Source organism: Pogona vitticeps, chromosome 1 (assembly GCF_051106095.1).
Source record: "Pogona vitticeps strain Pit_001003342236 chromosome 1, PviZW2.1, whole genome shotgun sequence".
Taxonomy (NCBI): Eukaryota; Metazoa; Chordata; class Lepidosauria; order Squamata; family Agamidae; genus Pogona; species Pogona vitticeps.
This window is the reverse complement of record NC_135783.1, coordinates 238,587,077-238,599,385: the sequence shown is the minus strand read 5'-3', so window position 1 is coordinate 238,599,385 and position 12,309 is coordinate 238,587,077.

Here is a 12,309-nt window from a genome sequence, read left to right as displayed (position 1 = left end):
ATCGCCGATAATAGCCTGCCAGTCCCAGGAAAGATCTAATCTGCTTTTTGGAAGTGGGGTTTGGCCATCTAATTATTGCCTCAATCTTGGTGTCCAGGGGTTTGATTACTCCCCCACCCACTAAATGTCTGAGGTACTTTAATTTGGAGTCTCTGATTTGACATTTACTCGATTTCACAGTCAAACTGGCTCTGTGGATTCTTTTTATCTATCTATCTATCTATCTATCTATCTATCTATCTATCTATCTATCTATCTATCTATCTATCTATCTATCTATCTATCTATCTATCTATCTATCTATCTATCTATCTATCTATCTATCTATCTATCTATCTATCTATCTATCTATCTATCTATCTACTTACCTACCTACCTACCTACCTACCTACCTACCTACCTACCTACCTACCTACCTACCTACCTACCTACCTATCTATCTATCTATCTATCTATCTATCTATCTATCTATCTATCTATCTATCTATCTATCTATCTATCTATCTCCTGCCCATCTGATCCATTGACCACTCTGGGCGGCTAAAAGCACTTAAAATAAAACAATTTAAAAAATTCTTTGCAGCACCTGTTCTAAATGTTCTTTGTGCTCAGCCCATGTATGACTGAAAATGCTGATGTCGTCCATATAGACGACTGTAAAATCTCCCAGGCCATGTAATGTCTTGTCTACCAATCTTTGGAAAAATGCAGAACCATTTTTCAATCTGAATGCCATAACCCGGAACTCAAACAGGCTGAGAGGACTTCGGAATGCAGTTTTCTCTTGGTCCTCAGGGTGCATCTGAATCTGCCAAAATCATTTGGTCCTTCAGTGACATCAATGCAGGAGATAAAACTGCACCCTCCTATTGTTTCAATCAAGTCATATAGGTGTGGCATGGGATATGCATCTGCCTTGGTGACATGGTTCAACGTGGTAGTCTAGGCAAAATCTGGCACTACCATCGAGCTTGTCTATTAGTACTATTGATGCGGCCCAGGGACTCTCAGATGGGGTGATTATTCCTGCTAGGAGCATCTTCTGGACCTCCCGTCATACTTTATCAACATAAGCCCCCGTAATTCTATAAGATGTGACAGCTATGGGACTAGCACCCCCTGTGTCAATTTGGTGGACGACACGCTTTATTTTCCCAGGCATATTGGTAAAAATGCTTTTGTATTTCTGCAAAATCTTGGCTACTTCCTCCCTCCGTGGTATAGTAAGGGAGTGGCCTAGGTTTACTTCCTCTCGGTTAAAGCGCTGTTCACCACTCCCTTCCCGGCACATAAATTCCTCTTTTTCACCTGGGTCCTTTTTGATAGCTTATAAGGTCCAGTGATTTCTCCTATAATAAGGTTTGAGCATGTTGACACGCACTACCTTGCGACCCTCCTCTCCCTTCTGGATCACATAATTTACACTGCTCACTTTCAAGCAACTATTTTATAGGGATCCTCCCAGGCTAATTGTAACTTATTTCCCTTGACTGGTCTAAGTAAAATAACTTCATTGTCGGGCCCAAAGGTTCTTTCCCTGGCCTTTCTATCCTACCAGGTTTTCTGCTTGGTTTAGGCAGCCCTTACGTTCTCTCCTGCTATTTCCATAGATCTTTGCAAGGTGTTCTGCAATTTGTCCATATATTCTATTACAGATTCTGGGTCACTGTCTCTATGGACTTCCCAGTTCATACAGAGCAAATCTAGAGGTCCTCGCATCCCCCGTCCTAGTAACAGCTCGAAAGGACTGCGTCCAGGACTTTCTTGTGGATTATTCCTATAGGCATAAAACAGGGGTTGCATCTTGCAATCCCAATAATTTGGGTTCTCTGCCACATAGGCCTTGATAATCTGTACTAATGTGCCATTAAATTTCTCAATTAACCCATTATTCTCGGGGTGATAAGGTGAAGAGTTGACTTGGGTTATTCCACAGGCTTTCCATAGCCTGTTTATAAGCCTGAATGTGAATCTGGTTTCCAAATCACTACCTCACTAGCAAATCCCAATCGGCTCATATAATTTATTAAGGCATCTGCCACAGTGTCAGTCTCTATGTTGCATAAAGGAATTGCCTCAGGATATCTTGTGGCAAAGTCCATGATGGTCAATATATACTTATTTCCCCATCTGGTGGTTTTAGGCAGTGGACCTACCAGATCGATCCCAAGCCTCTGCAATGGTATAGAGATGACTGGCAGAGGACATAATTTTGCTTGGGTTCTGTCCTGCCCTGTCCCTCTTCTCTGACATATATCACAAGTTTTGCAATAGTACTTAACCTGTTTCCCCATACCGGGCCAAAAGAAGTTCTGGGCAACCCTTCTTTTTATTCGTGTGATGCCCATATGTGCTCCAAACAAACTACTGTGAGCTTGATGTATGATTTTCTCTCTGTTCTTACTTGGGACCACTAATTGCCTTTGGAGTCCTCCTTTTCCTCTGTATGGGGTGGCTAAAACTTCCCTATACGTACAAGAGTTCCTTGTCTATGCAAAATCTCTCAGGGCTCTCAGGGTACAATAAGGTTCGTGAACTGGCTGCTTCAAAGCAACCCACCAAGCTAATGTCCTCCTTCTGCTCCTGGACAAAACTATTTTTATTTGGGTTTTTCAAAAGAATTAGATCAGCTTCTTCATGACTACTAGGCTGATTTTCTAAAGAAGTTTCTTCTTCCAGGCTTCCTTCAGCTACAGTATCCTTTTCTTTAAATTCTGGGAACTTTTTGAGATTTACCTAAAATGGGGTCTGGCCATTTGAACTGTTATTGTTTTGATTTGCAAGGGTTGCAAGTTCCAATTTCTTCATCTCAGTTTGAAACAGCATCTCTTTCTCTCTCAACTCCTTGTCAGCCTTGGCTTTCTCTTGCACCGCATACATTTTAATTCCATTTTCAGTTTGACTCCTGTTCTAGTTTCCATTTTTCCAATTGCTGAGAGGTTTCTGTCTCTCTAATCTCCTCTGACAATTGTTCCTCTACCTGAGGAATTTGTTCCTCCACCTGAGGACTCCCATTTTCCTCCAGATCAGAACTTTCAGATTGTGTGTCCCTGACTGGCTTTTTGGACATTTTAGATGGCATGTTTTAATAAGTGACTTGTTAACAAGATAGGAATAGATATTCCTTTAGACTTTCACAGATACCAAGTATCTCTCTCACTAACAGCCCTCTAAACTGTCTCTCAGAGGTTTTCAGCTACCAGTCTCAGTCCCAGGGCAATTTCCCCTCATAGGTATTGAGATGTTGTATTTAAGTATTTCTGGTCTTTATTATAAATACATTTGCCTCAGATCTCACAGGGACTGCCTTTCACCCTGTCCCACTCTGTATCACTAGAGCCTGTGGACTCTGGGCTAGGTTACAGATCCCTAATCGTGAGGTAAAAGTTTTATTTTCCTACAGGGTCCTTTTATTCCCTTGCAGGCTATGCTTTCACCCCAGACTTTTGTGCAGAAGCCTTGTGCTAGGTCTTCCCCAAAGACCCTACGAGTGACCTATTTCTACAGCCAGAAATCCTAGAAAAAAAAAACCCCTCAGCTTAAAAAAAACTCTTAAAAAGAGCTTAAAAAGGCCAAACTGGCTTCTTCACACCTTGGTTTCATTCACAATCTACCAGTGTGTCTTTTACTTCAGTCTAAGCCTGTATGGCTGTGCCCCCAATTGTAGAGCTTTTTGGGTCTTTCAGATCCCACCAAGGTTTTTCATATCCCACTGCTTGCTGCCAATTGTAGTGGTGCCAGTGCTAGCCCCCGGCCTTTTCATGGACTGTTGACTAGTACTTTGCTGCTTCTTGGTTTCTGCTACCACCAACCAGCAGAGCCACTGGATTTCCCAGGCACTGTGTATCGTTAACAAAATGAAGAAGTTTATTGTTTAAATGACGCCACCAGCGTATCAACATGTAGTCACCCCTCCCCCATTCCTCTTTCCTCCTCCTCCTTTTAAACCCCCAGGCTCTGCCTCCCAGCACCCTCCTTGGCCCCACCTCACATATTAACATACAACTTATGAATAAGGCATAACTTAGGGTGGATGCCACAAAAAGCAAAAGAAAAGACCTTTTCATTAGTGCCCTGGGCCTGTGTAAACAATGTTATCATATATGGAATGAAGCAATCTGTTTTAGGTGTTTCTACACACTGCCTTCTTATGACTGAACTTTAGAACTGCATACTTTAGAGCTGCAGCAACAGCTGTGGGGAAGTCAACAGAAGAAAGCAGATTAGTTCAGTCTTAGTGATTTATTCCTTTAAAGTCAGAAGGACTTTTGTTCAGTGTATGGAAGGAATGATAACTTATCTGTAACTATAATCACTGGAGGATAATTATCACTCTGCAAAAAATCTAGATCTTGATGCTATGTAGACTTATTCTTGACTGGTGTTTGTTATCATGCCCATATACTGGTCTATCTTATCAAGTATTTTGCTTAGACTCAAAAGTATAGTGTCCTTATGGCAATAGTTAACTTCAGAGTTAGTATCCTCTTTGTTTCAACCACACAAGCAATGATCTGTTACATGACCATTTCTGTTTTCTCAGCACTGCATAAATGGATGGTTATTACTCCATTGTGTACTACTTCAAACAGGGTAATATCCAGTTTATGTAGCTGCAAGGTGATGATGAAGAGAGTTATGCCTCTGGGTGTTACACTCCACAATTATTAGCAAGATTCTGTCTCAAGGCTTAAATTGTACTACAGCGGACCCTTGACTTACAGACGGCTTGACTTACAGACTTTTTGAGTTACAGACTTTTCTGGCCGCAAAATTTAGGTTTGACTTGCAGACTGAGATTTGACTTACAGACCAGAAAAAAACCAAAATGGAACAAAAACGGCCTGTTATGGGATTAATCGGTTTTCAATGCACTGTAGGTCAATGGAGACTTGACTTACAGACTTTTTGACTTGAGAACCACCTTCCAATACGGATTAAGTTCTCAAGTCAAGACCCCACTGTATATTTGGAGAGGCTTCAGAAATAATTCTAAATAATTAGAATAATTCTAATTATTCTAAAAATGCATCATTATTTTTATTAGTTTAATTTTCTTTGGCCAGGAAGTCTTTTATTTCAAAAATATTTATGGGAATGGTGAAATGAACCTTTGTTATCAGCTTTCACTTCACTTGGAAAATAACATTGCCTTTGTTAGAAATGTCACTAAGGTCTCATTCATGGTTGAGACAGATTGTCTCGATATGGCAAGCCTATTGAGGAATCTCACGCCCCAGTAAGGGGTCTCAGAAACCCAAAAGCTGGGACTGATTATTCAGAAAGACACAAGCAATTCATTCAGTGCTTCTACTTTCAATAGCCCATGTAACAATAGCAGTTACTATAGTTTCAAATTCTGCACATTTATAGAAAACTGTCTTATCATCTTGCACTGAGTTGTTCTTGCTTTGGAACTTTCTTATTTATCATACAAGAATAAAGCAGATCAGGAGTAACATTCTTGTTTCTTTCACAGATGAACTTTATATACAACAATCTGAGCATACACATTGTACATAGCTATGTTCCTTTCTCAATTCCAACTACAATCAGCTATGAAAGGGTATAATTTATATCAAATTTAGACTGTAAAAAGTAGGAATGCTGAACTTATACATCTCATATTTAGAATTAATCACTCTGCAAATATTTCTAAAATAAGTTTTATAATAGTGTAGCCCTTTCAACTCAATTGGGATCTATAGATTGGTAGTAAACTGACATTTTCTTCAAATTTCAAAAACACACATCCGTATAAACCCATTTTATGAAGTAGAATTCAGTGAACATTTTGAATCATGCAAGAATCCACAACCAATTTCTTCCTTGTTAGTACAGATAACATTACAAAGTTACATTACAACCATCATGTAGCAAGGGATAAATATACCCATGTTTTCATTGAAACTGTAACTCTTCTAGTTATTTTTATAACTACTGTACTTGTTTGTGTGGCCTCATTCCATTGGTGAATCAGTGACTTGAAGCATTAAAAAAGTAACTATTTTAGCTACTTCTGATTGAAAAGAATCTACTTTTTAAAAATTGCAACTATAATGATTATTATACAGATTTGTATATACAGTATGTGTGTTTTTTCTCTTTTTCTTAATCAAGAATTCATAAAATCTTAAATGCACTATAATATTTATACATTGTAAATAATTGTCAGAAATATCATAAATTCATGCACAATTCTGTAAAATACGACATTCAGGGATATATAAAACCTAAACTGAAAGTAGTTCACCACTCCACTTCAGTGGAACTCCATGATCTCCCAAATAATAGAATCAAGGCGTGCCATATACGTAGCTAGTATTGATGTTGGTAGGACTGAACAGTTGAGACTCGACAAAGTGATGTGTAAAAAAAGCAGCAAAGTTCAATGTATATTAAGGAACAAAATAACAGCTTTGACATATTGAGGAATACACTGTGTATGTGATGACACAGACATTCTAGGAGGTAGTGTAGAGTTACGTCAGAATATAAGCCTTTGCTAGGCACACTTCCTTCCTTCCCATGGTGCTGAACATCTGTTTATCCTGCTTGCAACAAAAGGTGGGGAAGGAAGATGGATGGGAGGAATATGGCTAGAACAGGACTGAGTGCTGATCTGCTGGAAACTACAGCATGATGTCTCCCAATGCATCCAGAATCTGAAAGCTGTGCAACGGGGTCTCCTGGTTGTGATCTGGCAAACCTGATAAGAGTACTAATGCCCTTTGTGCAAGTCCTGCTAGCTCTGATAGAATGTAGCTACCATTTAAAATATACACTATCATGTGAAGAGTTTTAATACTTTCACATGATAGTGGATCTGTAGAAGTGAGCGACCATGTCTCTGAAATGAAGCCTTAACCTTTAGGGAAGCCTTGAGTAAAACGTTCTGCTTTGCCTATGAACAGTCATAGCAAACTAAAACAGAGGAGATCCTTGTTGCTTCCAGCTAAGGCTTTTATTGAACATCCTTTTTACAGGAGGTCCAGACATTGTCACCTTCAGTTTATGACACTCCTATATTTTCCTACTTTCCATTCCTTCTTTTTTCTTACCAGAGAAGCAGAACTACAACAACAACAACAACAACAACAACAACAACAACAACAACAACAATAATTTGATAAGTAACACTAGGAATCTGGCATTTGGAAGGTCCTCAAGTATTTCAGGTCTTTTCAGACACAGAGTTTTGTGATCACTGAACTCTTGACCTGCAGTTAACAAAGCATCACTGACGTGCAATCCACATACTAAGCATGCCAATCCCCATCTGGTATCTCCCAGTTTACAGCAGGATCACACCAGACACAGAGGGCTGCTTTTGCAACAAATGTTTTGCCTCAAATTACCAAAGCTGTACATTCCTGCTCTTTAACAATCTACTTCCCCAGCTTGTCCCTACCCTATCCCTGCAGCTCAGAGGGGGATACGGACATATTTAATGTCTGACACTACTGTACTCTTTTTTCCAGATAGTCAGAATCACAGCAGCTTCAAAGCTCTTTGGTCCCAGTCACCTCTGAATGACACATAGACAGGAGGTCACTTGCCTCAAAGGAAATGCTGCAGTGATTGTGGCTCAGAGAGTTGAGGCACTCCTTACAGCCATACACTATTTAAAGTCAATTTTTCCCAGGTTTGACTAGCAGTGGATGGTTCAATCAGCTGCTTCCTCGGCTGCAAAATTTTGAATCTACTTGCCAACGGAGCTCCTGGTAGGCCCTGTCTAACCCCCGGAAAGCCGCCTTTGCCTCCAGAGGACTCCCTGGCCTTCCCTGCCACCTATTTCAGTCCCCAAACTGTTAGAATAGTTTACCTGATGTTGGTATTATTTGAGCTGCCTCAAAGGACTCTGGGGATCGCAGCCCCACCTCAAGCCCAGAGAAAAAAATTGCGAGCAGTCAGGGAACTTCTTTACTCCTGCTGCGCAGGAGGAGGAAGGAGAGGCGGGGCGGCTCCGGATCGTTCACCGTTGTTCTTGTCTCTTGGTGATTCCCTTGGCGGGGTATAAACGCAGCTGCAACAGATGAAGTATAAAACCCTTGGTTTCCTGACCCTAGTTGTTTTATCCGATGAAAGGTCTTGGGTCTTCTCTAGTAGGCTCAGTCTAAACCCCGCCCCCCCCGGGAAAGCCGCCTCTGCCTCCAGAGGACTCCCTGGCCTTCCCTGCCACCTATTTCAGTCCCCAAACTGTTAGAATACTTTACCTGGTAGTGGTGTTATGCCTCTGACTCTTTTCCCTCTTTGGAGTTGTCATCAATTGCCAGTCCTGCTGGTGATTTCAGTGGAGAGACACAAATGCAACCTAAGCAGCAAGTTAGAATGAACTTCCCCGCCCTGGATCTCTTGCTCGAGGAAACGTCTTCTGGGGTCTTTTCCTCTCTCTTTTTTGGTTATGCTGGCAGCGAGCCTCTGCTGCTTTCCAGATTCTTGTCTCTTGAGGACAACATGGCTCTACCCCCAGAGAGGGGCAAAAAGTCTCTGCTGGACCAGATATTTATAAAGGTGATGAACTGCATCACAAAGTGGGATGACAAAGTTTGGTCAAGGTATTGTTACCCGACAGGCCAAACATGGAAGGCCTGCCTTGTTTTCCTTACTGGTAGCAAATTAGAAACAAGGACACAAGTATACAGAAAGCACTTGTCTTTGCTTTGGAACTATTGTTTTTAAAATTCTTTGGACTATTGGGTCCAAAGCCTGGAAGGCAGCCCATCTAGGAAAAGGAAAACTCTGATTTCAAACTTCCACTGCCTTATGGCCATATCCACTGATGGAAAAGGCTTCAGGAGTTAACCTCAAGGAAAAATCTGTATCTGGAGTCCCAGAGGCAGTTTGTGTCATTCTGTCAACTCCTGCGACGTCGCTGAAACCAGTTGTATTGGCTCTTGTCTTTCCATTGGACTATTTCAATGATGTGGAGAGGGGGGATTTGCTGCTTGGGTAACAGCCTATCCTCCATATTATTTTACCCAGGCTTCGTGCCCTGGAGAGGACACTCCAGCTTTGCGCACAGTGTCAAAACACTATATGCTGTTCCAAGTCCTCCGTACAGAGCATGTTACCATAGTCTCTCGAGACTGAAGGATGCCTATGAAGGCTGTTGTACACAGCCACTGGGTAGCAAGAAGAAGGCCCCCTTGCTGCTCTATTTACTCCCACATTCCTGAAGGCATTCTCCTGCTAAGTAATCTTGTTTCTACTTAAAGAGGGCAAAATAATTGTAAGTGATGCACAGCTGCAACTTTGCTGAGTGGCCATCACTTTGTAGTCCTTTGCCAGCAACCTGATCAGGACAGGAGAGGCAGGGGAGAAGGAGGAGGAGCAGCTGCTGCTGAGGAACGACCACCATTGCTGCCATCACTGGGTGGTTTTTTGTTTGTTTGTTTTATGATAAACCATGGTATTGGCAGAGCTTGGCACATAGTTTGTCACCACAGACCTCTGATAATACTTCTTTACTATTTCCTTTGAAAGTGCTCTTTTTGTGATTTTTGTCATTTTGCAAATCTTCTTCCCCTCTCTGGCATTTTTCAATGTGGACTATAAGTCCCAGAACACAACTGTTAGCTAAGGATGGTGGTTCCAACAGATGTGAGCATGGTTGGGCTAGAGAATGATGTACCCCCTAATAGAAGATCTCCTCTCTCCACTTGCACAGAAAGAGGCTCCTAGGGACATCCAACAAGACTATCTATCTCTTGACAGAGCCTATACTTCCTTTGAAAGGCACTTGTTTAGCTGAGCCCTATTGAATGTTGCCTGGAAGTATAGTCTTAACAAAAGTTTGCTCATCTCCATCCCATCGCTGCCATTATCACTCATACACAGGCTAGATAGGTCTAGAAACCCTATGATGGCTAGGGTTTTGTCCAGCACAGCATCCAGACCCTAAAAGAAATGTTCAAGAACGAAGCATGTACATTCAGAAACCATGTATTTCAGGGTTTCATTGCCAACACTTCTGCCATTTGTGTTGGCTCGGTCAAAGGATGTCTCTGTCATGAACGTGTTTCCTTAGAGAAGTCATTCCACTAGGGGAAGGAGCCAACTGTAGTTCCCAGCATCCACCACTTTTTCAATCTAGACCAGGTGAGATCTAGTAGGTGTGTAGGTGTGCAACTATGGGCAAGCTTCTGTTGCTAGATTTCCAATTACTCCCTTATTTGAGCTTAAAACTCTTTAGCTGTGTACTTTGGTCCTTGCACACCACCCTTACCAGGTAGAACACAGAACTAACAAAAATAGCAAATAAAGCCCTTGTGGCCAAGACACTTTCTTTAGGCACTCTCACCCTTGCCCCCAAGAATCGCACTGGGGCAAAATACAGAATATTTATTTTAAAAGAGTACAAAGTTGTAAAACAAAGAAAAATACAAAAGATACAATTGTACTGGTTAAATGCAAAGCATCTAGGCATTAAGTAAGCTTCTGTAAGCCTTTCTCATAAAACAATAAAATACTTTCTCAGTAATAGCTTTACTACTTAATTGCTAGGCTATTCTAAGTTACCATAACTAAGTCTCAAATTCATCAACGAAGGCTGTAAACCAGACTTCCATCTTCTTCGCCTTCTCTAACTTACTTTCACACACCAACAACTTAACCTCCCCTCTTCCATAACTTAAATCAAAGTCCTTGTCCCATGATGGTATCCAGTCAGCATGCAATCCTTTGTTTGCAACTCCACTCCCAACTTGGAACTTTCCACAACTCCTTCTTCATCCTAGGCTGGTACACTGGTATGCCATTAGTAAGGAATGTTTTGGTGACCAGTCCTGAGAAACGGCCTTGGCTCATCTTCACAGGAACAGTCTCTAGGCACGATGAACACCTACAAGTCATGGGAAATAGGTATGACAAAACCCATATCCTCACAGTCTCTTCAGTGTTAATGTAAGTTACTTGATAAATAAAGCTAAAGCTGTGCGGGTTGAAGAGGACCAAGTCATCAGAGCACCCTGAAAAGAAGAAATAGAAAACAAAACATGCAGCACAATCCTGCCTGGCGTTGAGGAAAGGTAGGGGATTTCTGCAGAACCACCTGGGGAAATCCTGCAGATGTAGCCAGGTGGAAGCTCCGCCAGCTGCCAGACTTACCCCTCCTAATGCCCCAACCCAAAAGTCTTGGTCAGAGGGCAAAATACCAGTTGACTCCAGTGTAGCTATATCAGCCCACTGATAAGTACCTGAACACAGAATCATACAATCATAGACTAGTTGAGTTCAGCATTGGTACAGTCCTCCATCCTGGAGATAACTACATTGTCAATGTCAAGTTTTTCATAGCCCATACCAATTTCCAGTCTCAGCCATGACACCAACTACATTCTCTATCTCCTTTGCACTGACTGTCCACTGTAGCCATCCATCCCCCCATAATTGAGCCACCACTGAGGTAATCCATAACCCAACCAGCTCCAAACACTCAGGTCCAAGCACCCATGCAACCTCTGCTATCTTTTCTCATGCTTCAGAGACAGAGATAGTAATTGATACTGAGTTGAATGATGACTTGATACAGTCTTTGTCATCTCCAGTGGAACAACACTCATTATTGTCTGATTCACTGGTGACTTCCAATAATCTGCCATCCCTATGAGAGGACTTTTAGCCCTGCTCCAGCCTATTAATTCACCTGGCCAAATGCCTTAATACTCTTTTCCACCACTAGGAGCCTTCAGAGGTTGACCCTCTCTTTCTTTGTTCTCCATGTCAGAAATAATACACCAGTAGCCCTTTGCATGCTGACATCATTGATTCAATATGTATAAAGCTGAGAGGTAAAAAAAACTGCCATCGACACTGATTTTAAGTCATGGTCCAGGCGAGTTATACAGACTGCAGCAGGAGAACCATGAATATCTTTTTCTACACCCAGTATTGAATGCAGCAGTCATCATCAACATCTTAGAACTGGAGAGCTTAGAACTGCAGAGCTGAAAGGGACTCTATGGATCATTGAGTCCAGCCCCTGTCAAGAAGGTACAGTGGGGAATTGAACTCCCAACCTCTGGCTCTGCAGCCTGATACATAAACCACTGAGCTTGACCTGATCTAGAGCACAAAACACAAATTGCTCCCCTCCCCCTGTAAAGAAGAAAGACATTTAGACCTGCTGTGCTGCAAACATGTTCTGCTGAAATATTTGGCCTAGAAATTGCAAATTGACTTGCACTGACACCAGCTGTTCTTATGTGCCAAGGTGGTTGCCCTCATGGAACACCTGCAGACAATAAGGGACAGGTTGTAATTTTCTTTTTAAGGGAGGCCAGGAATATGGCCTCCCTTAAAAAGGAC